The 12301-nt window shown below is 42.9% G+C and overlaps 1 long non-coding RNA gene across 1 annotated transcript; it reads right to left on the bottom strand.

Annotated features, from left to right (window-relative positions):
• Positions 1-2786: 2786 nt before the first annotated feature.
• Positions 2787-4947, bottom strand: LOC122458434. The gene is made up of 2 exons (XR_006278482.1): positions 4667-4947; positions 2787-4419 (listed from the first exon to the last, which is right to left on the bottom strand). It is a non-coding gene; the product is annotated as an uncharacterized LOC122458434 (long non-coding RNA).
• Positions 4948-12301: the final 7354 nt, after the last annotated feature.

Below are 12301 nucleotides of genomic sequence, written 5' to 3'. Positions count from 1 at the left end.
AATTCCCGGGGGTCTTTAGTTATGAGGCAGAACAAAGTAATGCATTGAATAAAAGAAGGCTACACCATATTCATACATGGAAATTCCAAGAACTAGCCCCAACTGTGGTCTAAATCATGAATAGCTAGGTACAATGACGTCACTTATTTCATACATTCTCCCCTGAGCTAAAGGAGATTGCAGATCCATCATGAGATATAGCCAATGAAGTAGAGGCCAACGTTTCAGAGGTGTCCAGATCTTTACCTATCAATCCCAGATTCACAAAACAAACTTCCACTGTCCATCCCACACTGCTACCAGCATTAGCAATGCCGCCAGGCCAGAAACCATGCTAATGACCCATGATTGATGGCATTTAACTGCTGTACCATCTATCCCTGTTTAAATTCATTTCCAATCTACACAACTCCGAGACAGCTTTGCCATTTTTGTTGCCAGCAAACTATAGTCAACAGAGGCCAACAGCTGCTAACTTCTGAACTCTGTAGCATCCTGTTAAACGGATTCTTTGCTGCAATTTTGAGCAAAGGCTGCTCAAGCACTTTAAAGTATTGTCTTAAAGATCAGTTATCTCCATCATGCTTTAATTGCTTGTTTACAATTAAGTAATCTAAATGTGTGACATCCCAGCAGAGCAGCCTCTTCAGTTGGTCTTGTATGCAATGAGAATTTTCAGAAATTCTCCTACCTTTGGTGTAGCATCCATGCTTGCTAAGGTTGGGAAATTTTAGAACCTAAAGAAAATAGCATAGAGCAAGTATAAGTATTTCTACCATCATGTCACCTAGCCAGCAGGGCTAGATGTTACAGTGGAATAACACCTGCATCCCCCTGACATGCTTTCACCAATGCTAGACCTTTAGGTGCTACCGTCGTATAAAAATAACCAACTGTGGGATAACTTCTAACTTCATCAGTGAAAATGCAATCCTACAGTGACCTAAAATGCCATGCTCTTCGATTGTACTGAATATAATCTTCTAGGCATTGTGCTTTCTGCATGTATGTTCCTTACAGGTCAATGAGAGTGCTGCTTAATTAATACTGCTTAATTAATATTGAATTTTAGTCAAGTCTTGCCCTTGCATATACATCCACAGATCTGCTGACTTTAGCAGGTCCATCTGCATGAGAGAATTGCACTGAGCATGTGCACTTAGAACAGTGTTGACAACATTTGTACTCTGTTACAACTTGTGTGAGTGGAACATGAAATGTTCAATAAGCAGGGGCTTCCAAAGGCTCTAGCAATGCCGAATTTCCCTTAAATAGATTGACTTGAAGTGAGCCACATGTCTCCAAGTGAAGAATTTGGCCCTATAAATCCTGTAATTAATTTGCTTTGTTGTACAACCTAGAAGACTTTTTTTCTGAACAAAAGACATCTTAGTTGTATTGTCATATCTAGTTAGTGCTTGATGTTTGCCCTAGTTCAAGTCATCATGTTAAAGTTACAGCACATCTGCATTATACAGACCCTTAACAAAACTGGTTTAAAGTATGCACTGCAAATATCTGAAGGGACCTTATTTTGATTTCAGCTTAAAATGCTGAGTTTCAAATGTAGTCACAAGTAATGGAACCACATTCATATTGCAAGAATTCTTTGTTCTTCCGCAACCACTTCCACTATCGTGGACAACATACTTTCTATTAGTCTAAGCAGCAAGGCCAAGCACTGATTATGAATGGTGCCTGAACTACTCTTCCACCCCTACAGCGGGTCTCTCCAGGGCAAGGTTGAGGGCTGTTGCTGACCATGCTGCATCTGTATGCAATATCCAGCAAAACGTTTAAGAATGTGCACATGGGTAGAGTCAGTTACTCCAGTAGGACTACCTCAATACTCTGCTGAAGTAGGGCAAGAGTGCTCAGCACCTTGCAACATCAGGCACTATAAGAGGAAGATCTTGTCCATAAGCTTTTCATGGCGGCAACAGTCTGTTACTATGAGTGTGTACAGGACCTGTGGGGTCTTGATAACACAAAATGTTTCTGGGTTGTGGTTAGAAGACCTGTCTGTCAATCTAACATCCTTCATGAGCAGAGTTCATTACAAGAAATTATGTATCCATGTACACTAGTTCACAGGGGAAGGGCACTGACAAGCACTTGTTTTCACTGTCCCACCCAAACTGCTCTTTAAAGACTTTAGCTCAGATCTGCTTCCTTCCACAGACCTGAAGAAGAGCTCTATGTAGCTTGAAAGTTTGTACTTTCCACCTACAGAAGTTGGTCCAATAAAATGTATTACCTCATCCATCTTGTCTCTCTCAGATACTGGAATCAACGCAGCTACAACAACATTGCAACACTGAAAACAACTTAACTATGTTTTCAGTTTACAGGGCGGTGATTTGTCCCCAGAATGACAGCAGTGCTGGATCTGCATCCCCCTGTGGAGTGTTAGTACTAGTACGCCAAGTTAGTTTGTGGTAAAATAGAAACACACTCATTCCGTGTACCTTCAAGGCTATTGCTGATGTGTGGGAGCAAGAGAAAGAAGTGGCAAAGAAATTGAAATGTAAATCTTACTGCTTTATGCCTCACAATCATATGCATTAGATAAGCAAACAGCCATCTCCACCTACTTTGTTTTTCTAGCAGAACAAAGGCAGGCAAATCCTTAGAATATTTGTATATCTTGGAGCCATGTGAAACTAACTTCTGCAGTAAAATGTACTTTCAACTCACTTGGTGAAAAGAAAAGGCTTCCATGTAGGTGGAAAAGAAAAAAACAAACCAAGAAAAAGTAGAATGAAACAGAAAGAAAAAAATACAGGCAGTGTAAATAAACCTGTTTATTCTGCGATATTTGCTTTCCGCTGGAATAAAGGAAGCAAAATCTCCAATACAACCCACATTTGTTTACAAAGTGTCTCGAGGCATTACACAGTATGAAGAGTTTGCAGAGCTCAAACTGCCTGAAAGCCTTGAGAAAACATAGATACCCCACCTATCTCTTAAACACTGGAACCAAGGAAACAGATGTAATGTCATTACACAGTGTATTCCATAGCTTCGAAGCAGGTAACAAAGGCTCTGGTACCCACTATTTACAAACTTTGTTAAAGAACAGTTAATAAACTTGTGCCAGTTCATGCAGTATAGGAACATAAAAAGCACAAGCTTCATCAAATGAAGTGAGCTGTAGCTCACGAAAGCTTATGCTCAAATAAATTTGTTAGTCTCTAAGGTGCCACAAGTCCTCCTTTTCTTTTGCAGATACAGACTAGCACGGCTGCTACTCTGAAACCTATAGGAACACAGGGGTTCAGCTAGATAAGCATCTGGTCTTACAAAAGGATAAATAAGGCACAAAGCTTCTCCATGTGCCTGTCCCGGTAGCAGCCTACTTTCAACACAACGGGCCTGATTCTTGGATCCGGACATGCTGTGATCATTGCAGGACCTAGGAGCTGGAGGAAGGCAGCAAAGTGGCTGTTAGGGAACCATTTGGTAATCTAGTAGATTCTTCACTGCAAGCCAAAGGATAACTAAAATTACTTCCAGTGGGGGTCTAAATATGAGAAATAAAATCTCCTTGGGTATGCTCTGTGTGTGTATCATATACACACACACTATCACCTAGATTGTGAGGACAGCCAACTGAGTCTGTCGCTGCAGGGGATCCTGAGCTGCAGTCTTCCTGAATCACTGGGACTGAGTGCTCTTAAAGCTAATGAACACTTAAAAAAAAACAAACCTGGAACCGATAAGCAGCCCTGAGGAAGGCTGAAGGTTATCTCAGCAGGCTCTGATGGTTCAGTGTACTCAGTCTGGCTTGTTGAGTAGATTTATTTCACTTTTAACCCAGGAAAAATTGTTTATATGCTCTCTTCTTAGAAACTCCCTGTCTGAATGAATAGAAATAGACAATGGAAAGTGATAATATTATGCACATGTCAAACTGACATAAAAACAAAACTTGCATAGAAACTCAGATGTGGGCTATTGACCTTGCTATAGGAGTAGGAGTCAGGGCCTCCAGAGTTCTCCTCTGGCTCTAACTCCCCTTAACATTCAACAAGTCACTTAACTCTCCTGCCTCAGTTTCCCTGTAAGTAAAATAACAGTTACCTTCTTCACACAGCTGTTGTGAGGATTTACCGAGTAACATTATAAAGTCCTCTGAAGATTATAAATGCACAGTTGGTATTATCCTGACATTCCTTGAAAGTTGCTATTCTGTTTATAAAAATGCCATTTCCTAATATTTCTTCTGTATTAACACTGAAACAGTCCCTGCCATCATCTAGATTAAAATATCATTGATAATTTTCAAGCATCATTTTCTACAATTTTCATAGTATTGATTTACATTGATAGTTGGGGCCAATTCCAGTGCAATTAAAGCTTTATTTGCTGATTTCAGCTGTGCTGAATGAAAAGCTTTTGTTCCTGAGACTCTTTGGACTGAAAGAAAAGGAGTATTTGTGGCACCTTAGAGACTAACAAATTTATTAGAGCATAAGCTTTCGTGAGCTACAGCTCACTTCATTGGATGGTTTTTTTTCCACCAAATGCATCCGATGAAGTGAGCTGTAGCTCACGAAAGCTTATGTTATAATAAATTTGTTAGTCTCTAAGGTGCCACAAGTACTCCTTTTCTTTTTGCGAATACAGACTAACACAGCTGCTACTCTGAAACCTGTCTTTGGACTGAGTGAACTATGGTTCCTGAATTGTGGAGAAGGGAAACGAGGTTTGTTTAGAATCCATCCTTCCTGTTAATCTACTGAATGAAAGATTGCAGAGTGCTGGGAAGTATTCTGAATAAAACACCTTGAACAGATATATCTATTACTTTTAGGACAATATAGTAGAGCAAAAAGAGATCCTGAGAAAACACACTGAACAATTTTTGAGTCATTTATCATTTCTAATGGATATTTTATATCTGTATTTTCTAAAACTCACTGCAGCTTTACAATTTTTATAAACTGGCTGGAAATTCAGTCAGAGGCCCAATCCTGCACTGAGTGGTGTGCAAGTTCTGTGAAAGTCTAGGGGGCCACCTACACAGAGCTCACTGCAGGACTGGGCATTAGAGTGCACAGTGATGTGGATTATGTTGAGTATAGAGCCAGGAAAAAACACTGCTTTCATTTGTACAACTGAAGGAATTCTTTGGCATAAAACAATAATTTTAATTTGGAAATTTTGGAAAAGGAGACTGAGGTTAAACTAATAATGGCAAATAAAAAAAAAACTAAGAATTTTTTCTGCCATTAACAAAAAACTGAGGTCCAAATTTTAGTGTTGCCTCCTTCTAAGGTTTGACAAAGACTTGTCACACACTAGATCAAATAATAGCATTTTATGTGTCTCCCCAAGACAGCAAAAACTAAGATCTCAGATGAAGTTACTCCATTAACTTGAAGATTCTCCCCATGATGATTTAGAAAGATTCCCATGGATTTATATAGGAGCTGGATCCTAAAACTGATGCCTTGATAGCATTTTCTCATTCACCTCCCATTCTTGCTCATTTATTCTTCAGATTGCACTCCCAACTGCTATATTTACTATAAATTCCTGGAAACTAGAGACTAAATTGTTGGACGTCAATTCCAAAATTTCCTCCCCCCCCAAAAAAAAACACCCCAAAAAACCCAAGAAGTAAATGAGGTGTTGGGGAGGAAAGGGGGAAAAGAAAGTGCCATGTGTCTTGTTAAAAGAAAATCACCTGAGCTTGCTGGAACTCTCAGGGGGCAAACTGTGGGCCAGATCTTCAGCTAGTATAAACTGGCAGAGCTCCACTGAAGTCAGCTGGGGATCAGGTCCTACATATATTTAGAATAATATAAAGAAATTGAGCGAAACAATCAAATAACGTTTCAGCAGGGAGATGATACATAAGATGACTAGAAAGGAGAGCCTATAGAAGGGCTTAACATTAAGTGCTACATGTCACAAAATTAGTAGGTAAGCAACTTCTTGTGAGTGCACGCAGTCTGGATCAACAACTGACAATGATATAGCAGTACACAAGTGAAAATAGAGGGTAATGATTTCAAACTAAGGGCATGGCTACACTTGCAGATGTAGAGCACCGGGAGTTAAACCAACCCTTGAAGACCGCAGCAGGGAAAGCACTGCCACTGAAAAGCACACTGAAAGCACACTGTCAGCTGCAAGCACAGTGATGTGGCCACATTTGTGGCACTTGCAGCAGAACTGGGAGCTGTGCATTATGGGCAGCTATCCCACAGAGCACCTCATCCCATTCTGGTGCTGGGGCTTGTGGGAAGTGGGACTGGGGGCGTGGGGCATCCTGGGTCCTGTCCCAATGCCCTGTGATGCATCGCTTCACATCCCCGCAATCCCTATGCTTCTGTCCACATTTGGCGCCATCTTTCAGCGTTTTTTTTACTGCATGCTCTGTCGTCCCTTTCTGTCTGCGGGAATGGATCCTGAACTTGTGAGGAATATGCTGATGGGTCTCGCCAGCACGTCACAAATTGCAGTTGAGTTCCTCCTTAAGCTACAAAGTGACAGTGAGGAGTCCGACGATGATGTCGACTCACATAATGCATAGGACATGAGATTGCTTGTGGCATTCACGATCATGCTCACTACAGTGGAACACCGCTTTTGGGCTCGGGAAACAAGCACTGAGTGGTGGGATCACATCGTCATGCAAGTCTGGAATGACGTGCAGTGGCTGCAGAACTTTTGGACGAGGAAAGCCACTTTTATGGGACTGTGTGATGAACTCACCCCCACCTTGTGGCGCAAGGACATGAGATTGAGAGCTGCCCTGCCGGTGGAGAAGTGGGTGGCTATTGCAATCTGGAAGCTGGCAACTCCAGACAGTTACCAATCGGTCGCTAACCAGTTTGGAGTGGGAAAGTCGACCGTTGGAATCGTGTTGATGCAAGTTTGCAGGGCCATTAATCGCATCCTGCTCAGAAGAACTGTAACTCTGGGTAACATGCATGACATTGTGGCTGGCTTTGCACAAATGCGTTTCCCTAATTGCGGAGGGGCAATAGATGGGACGCATATTCCAATTCTGGCACCAGCCCACCTAGCCTCCGAGTACATAAATCGGAAGGAGTATTTCTCTATGGTTCTCCAGGTGCTTGTGGATCACCATGGGCATTTAATGGACATTAACGCAGGCTGGTCTGGAAAGGTGCATGACGCACGCATCTTTTGGAACACAGGCCCATTCAAGAAGCTGCAAGCTGGGACTTTCTTCCCAGACCAGAAGATCACTGGACGGGAAGTCAAAATCCCCATTGTGATCCTTGGAGACCCCACCTATCCTTTAATGCCATGGCTCATGAAGCCATACACAGGGAGCCTGGACAGTAGTTAAGGAGTGGTTCAAAACAGGCTGAGTCAGTGCAGAATGATTGTTGAGTATGCTTCTGGCTGTTTAAAAGGCCGCTGGTGCTATCTGTATGGGAAGCTGGACCTGGCCAAGATAATGTCCTTACGGTTACAGCCGCTGCTGTACCCTTCATAACATTTGTGAAGGGAAGGGTGAAAACTTCACTCAGGCATGGACCACCTGGAGGCTGAATTTGAACAGCCAGAGACCAAGGCTATTAGAGGGGCCCAGCGTGGGGCTGTAAGGATTAGGGATGCCTTGAGGGAGCAATTCGATGCTGAAAGCCACAAGTAATGTTTGGTTCCTTGCACAGGAGTGAAGTGCAGTGGTTCCAATGTTAGACGGCATCTGTGTTTGCTATGTATGATGCACTGACTTGTAGTGCCTGTTGCTTTTCTGGGCTATGCTATCTTTTACTTAATGCAATAAAAAATGTTTGCAAAGCCAAAAAATTCATTTCTTGAAAAGAAACACAACTGCTGGGGAAACAGAAAGGGTGTGACACATCTGTGCTGTGTGGGAGGAGGGAAGGGGGCGGGGTGGGGAACGGGACAATCACAGATTTGCATATGTCCTGTCCTTCCTGTTTGGAGTGCCGTGCAATAAGTGCTGCACTTAAGGCTAGCTAAAGTGCATGGGTGATGGGGGTTGAGTACTGTGTGTAAGGGTTGTAGTTTGCGGGGCTGGGTGGTGAAGCTACAGGTGTTGGAGGCAGCTAGTGGTGAAAAGAAACCGGATGTTGGGGAAAGTGGGTTGGCAGTGACATGGGAGCACAAGGGAAAGAGTTTTGGGACAAGGGCTGCAGGGGTGGGTGGGCAGGCCCGGATCTGCTCCGTATGCAGTGCTATGAGCGCCTGCATCAAGTCCGCTTGGCGCTCCATAATGCTTAGGAGCCGCTCCGCGGTTTGTTGCTGGCGATCCACATTCTCCTGGCGGAGCCTCCTTTCACTCTCCCGCCACTCCTGTCCTTTTGATTTTCAATAAGGGACTGCTGCATGACTTCATGCAGAAGGTCCTCCTTGCTTCTTCGCAGCCGCTTCCTGATTTTTGCAGCCTTTCGGCCGTTGATAACAAGGACAGCTGGGCTCTCAAGGTTGCATCTGTAAAGCCAAAATGCAACATTTAACAGAGGCAGCATTGTTAACACTAGACAGAGCAATGATTCGGCCGAACTTAAAGACAAGCACAGTGGAAATGATAGCAGAAAGTGCCTGTCCCAAAGCAAGCGCACATAAGCCACAAGAGCACCGAAATGGTGAGTAACCACAGGGGCAAGGGGGACTGATTGTTGCAGGGCCGTACTGTCCTCTGGTTCTGTGCTTTGGGGAGAGCCAACAGCTGCAGGGGGTCCCTATACTGAACACTGTCCCCACATTTTCCACAGGATGAGTTCATCCTGGAAGATATCTCGCTGCTGAGGGTGACATGAGAAACAAGGGAGGGTTTTCTACTACAGTGCCCATATGCAGCAATAGTCCCCCCACCCCTCACGGCACAGTGGTGCAGACATGTTAGCCTTACTGGTCCAAGGAGCACAGTAGCTCTGCCAAGGAACCTGTGCAAGCGGATTGCCCAGTTTCTGCATGAGACCTTGATGAGATCCCTGAGGCCAATTACCGTGATGTGAGAGAGCACATAAACGCCTATTCCACATCTAGGCATGCATGCAGCCCTGACCCTTCTTTCTGCAACCCTCCTCGCCCCAACAGCCCGCACCGAACATCTCCCTTCCCAAAATAAAAATCTCATACCGGGCCCTCCTCTGCTGTTTGTTCTTCCACAAGCACCATCTGCTGTGACTGGCTACCTTCCTCCTGGCTTGAAAACAGCTCCTGGCTGCATGCATCTATGGATGCTGGGCCATCTTCTGGCTCTGGGCGCCCCTCCTCCTCAGCATCCTCGCTCCTGCTTTTTTCCTCCTGCCTTGTTGCACTCTGGGCTGCCATGGCCTCTGAAGTGTCCACAGTGGTCTTTGGTGTGGAGGTGGGGTCACACCAAGTATCTCGTCCAGCTCTTCATAGAAACAGCAGGTCGTGGGTGCAGCACTGGAGCAGCGGTTTGCCTCCCGTGCTTTGTGGTAAGCGTTCCATAGCTCCTTCACTTTAACCCTGCACTGCACTGCGTCCTGGTCATAGCCCCTTTCCATCATGGCCTGATATCTGCCTGTAGGTATTGTAATTCCTACAGCTGGAATGAAGCTCGGACTGGACAGCTTCCTTCCCCCAAACATTGATGAGGTCCAGCACCTCGCCATTGCTCCATACTGGGGATCGCCTGGCGTGTGGAGGCATGGTCACCTGGAAAGATGCACTAAGAGCACTACACACCTTGTTGAGCAAACAGGAAGGGGAATTTCAAAATTCCCAGAGAATTTTAAGGGCGGGTCTGATGGTTGGTCACCTGAGGACAGGGCAGTAGAGTTCAAAGTGATGACCAGAGTGGCTAGAACAGGCATTGAGGGACACTTCATGGAGGCCGATCAGAACACATTAACAGACCAGGGCATCCACACTGGCACCGCAGCGCTCCAGCCGGGGCGCAGCACGCTCTGTGCTTCTCGTGGAGGTGGATTACCAGGGGCGCTCCAGCCGCGGAGTCCGGGCGCTCTATGTGCCTTGCCAGTGTGGACACCTCAGGAGTTAGGGCGCTCGGCGCTGATTTAATGCGCTCCAACTCACAAGTGTAGCCAAGGCCAAAGAGAAGGGGTTGTCAATCATTTGCTGTCTCACTGAACCTCTTTATACCATTGTTTTGATATAAATATAAACCTTTTACACCCTTTATCTCACAAACTTCTTTTACTAGTTTTCAAAAAACCATTTTAGGTACTTACCCCAATTAGTAACCCTAGTTAAACCTTATTTTCATTTCCTATATTCTCTGCCCAGTACTGGCAAGTCTAAACAATGCTAATATTAGCTGTAACGGAGAAAATAATGCAAACATGAGGTAAGTTCTTAGTTGAATTCTATGCTGGTTCTTTATCGGATAATGCAGTAGTAAAACTAGTGGCTGCTGTGCAAACAAGCAAGCCAAAGCAAAGTATGAAAAACAGTGGTTGACTGGAACAGTAAATAAAACTGTCGTTTTAATTGTTCTTGTAAGCTCCAAAGACAAGCCATAGATTTTAAAATGTATGCCACATGGCCATTGCATTTTAGCTCACTCACTGTTCATACCACAAGAGAGGAAGATTGCTCTGGTCAGAAGATACTGTTAGCTGATTTTGCAACTGACTCAATGACACATAAACAAATACAGGTTACGGAGATTTTGTAGATCACGGAGAATGAGCAGCAGGTTGGACCAGACAGGACTTGTTTGACTTGCTCAACTAGAGCTTGACTCCAACACTTTAAGATTTATTTCAGTCTGCTAGATGTAGCAGAAAAACTCCATCCAAACAAAGAAATCCCCACCAAATATAGTCGGATGATTTCCAGAATCTATTTTCCTTCTCCCACACCTCCAGGCTGGGGAATAAGAATATCACTAGACATCTCCATTATCCACAAAACAAAAAGGGACACTACCCTATAATGTTCTATTCTTGTCCCTAGTTTTGACCTTGGACCACTTTCTTTGAGATTGAAAGCTTATTCAGTCTCCAGGTTAGCTCATTCCAAGGGAATCTCCTAAAATCAGACTGCCAAAAATAGTTTTGTGTTGTGATCTGTGTTAGGACAACAAACTTCAGTTCAGATTATGAATTGGGTTTGACCCAGAATTGCGGATGTGATGAAAAAGTTTTTCTTATAAAGTTACCCAACCTTCCATGTCAACACTCCTACCTCATTACAGGTGGGATTTTCAAAAGTACTCATCAATGGTCTTACTCTGCTTTTATAGACTTCATTAGGAAAATGAAAAATCACATCCTAAATGTTATTGTACTGTTAAAAATAAAGGGAAAGAAAGGATTAGCCCCGATATGGGAACCATCTATTTGCCTTACTCGTACAAATAATCCTTTTTGGCCCAATAGTTTCTTTCAGGAGAACTAAAACATAGGATTTGGGATGAAATCCTTACCCTATTGAACTTAATAGCAGTGTTCACGCTGACAGTAGAGCCAGCATTTCACCATTTATTTTTCAAAAAAAAAGCTACTGAAGAATTGTACCCTTCGGCCCTCAAGTTGTTTTAAGGTGGTACCATAATTCCTTATTAGAAATGAGCAAATAATTTATAATGCATAATTTATTGAATGAATTGGCTTTTTTCTGTTCAAATTTTGATTTTTGCAGATTTGTTGCACACAACTACTCGTAGAATCATTTTTATGAATAATTCTTGGTCTATAGATTGTTTGAGCCGTTTATTGCCAGCATTTGTTATTCAAAATTCAAGCTGTTACTTTGTTTTGACTGGACGTGTAAGTTGCAAGGTATTGTTTTTGTCCCCTAATAATTAGGCCCTGTCTATATTCAAAGCTCTACTGGTGTAGCTAAAATAATTTTAAAATCAATTTAGTTAAACCAATGCAAATTTTTAGTGGACACTCTTAAAACAATTTAAATTTAGCTTATATTGATTTGAGCTTAATTGGCTAGTAACTTTGACTATAGACTCAGGTTTGTGCAAATATTTATGTGCTTGATTCTGATATGCTGATTTTTACATGACTGAAATGCCATTTAATTAAAGAGAACTGAGCCTTATTTAAACTGGGGTGAGAGGAGAATCGGGCCTCACAAGTTCAAAATTTTCTATATTTGAACATAATATTTACAAAAAAATTTACTGTTTCAGTGAATGTTCCTACCAGTGAATGCCTTTATGAACTAAAAAGACATGTAAGCAAGCTGAAAATGAAATACCAAGCTCTTAGGCGCCTTATGAATAGCTGTTCATCTAGTGAACTATCTTTTACTTGATTAATTAATTAATCCTGCTGTGAAATAGGACAACTAAGTAAATATTATCCCATGTGAAAAAGTATATCATATAATGGTC

Source organism: Dermochelys coriacea, chromosome 2 (assembly GCF_009764565.3).
Source record: "Dermochelys coriacea isolate rDerCor1 chromosome 2, rDerCor1.pri.v4, whole genome shotgun sequence".
NCBI lineage: Eukaryota > Metazoa > Chordata > Testudines > Dermochelyidae > Dermochelys > Dermochelys coriacea.
Note: the sequence above shows the minus strand (reverse complement) of the source record. Positions and strands in the feature narration are given on the sequence as shown.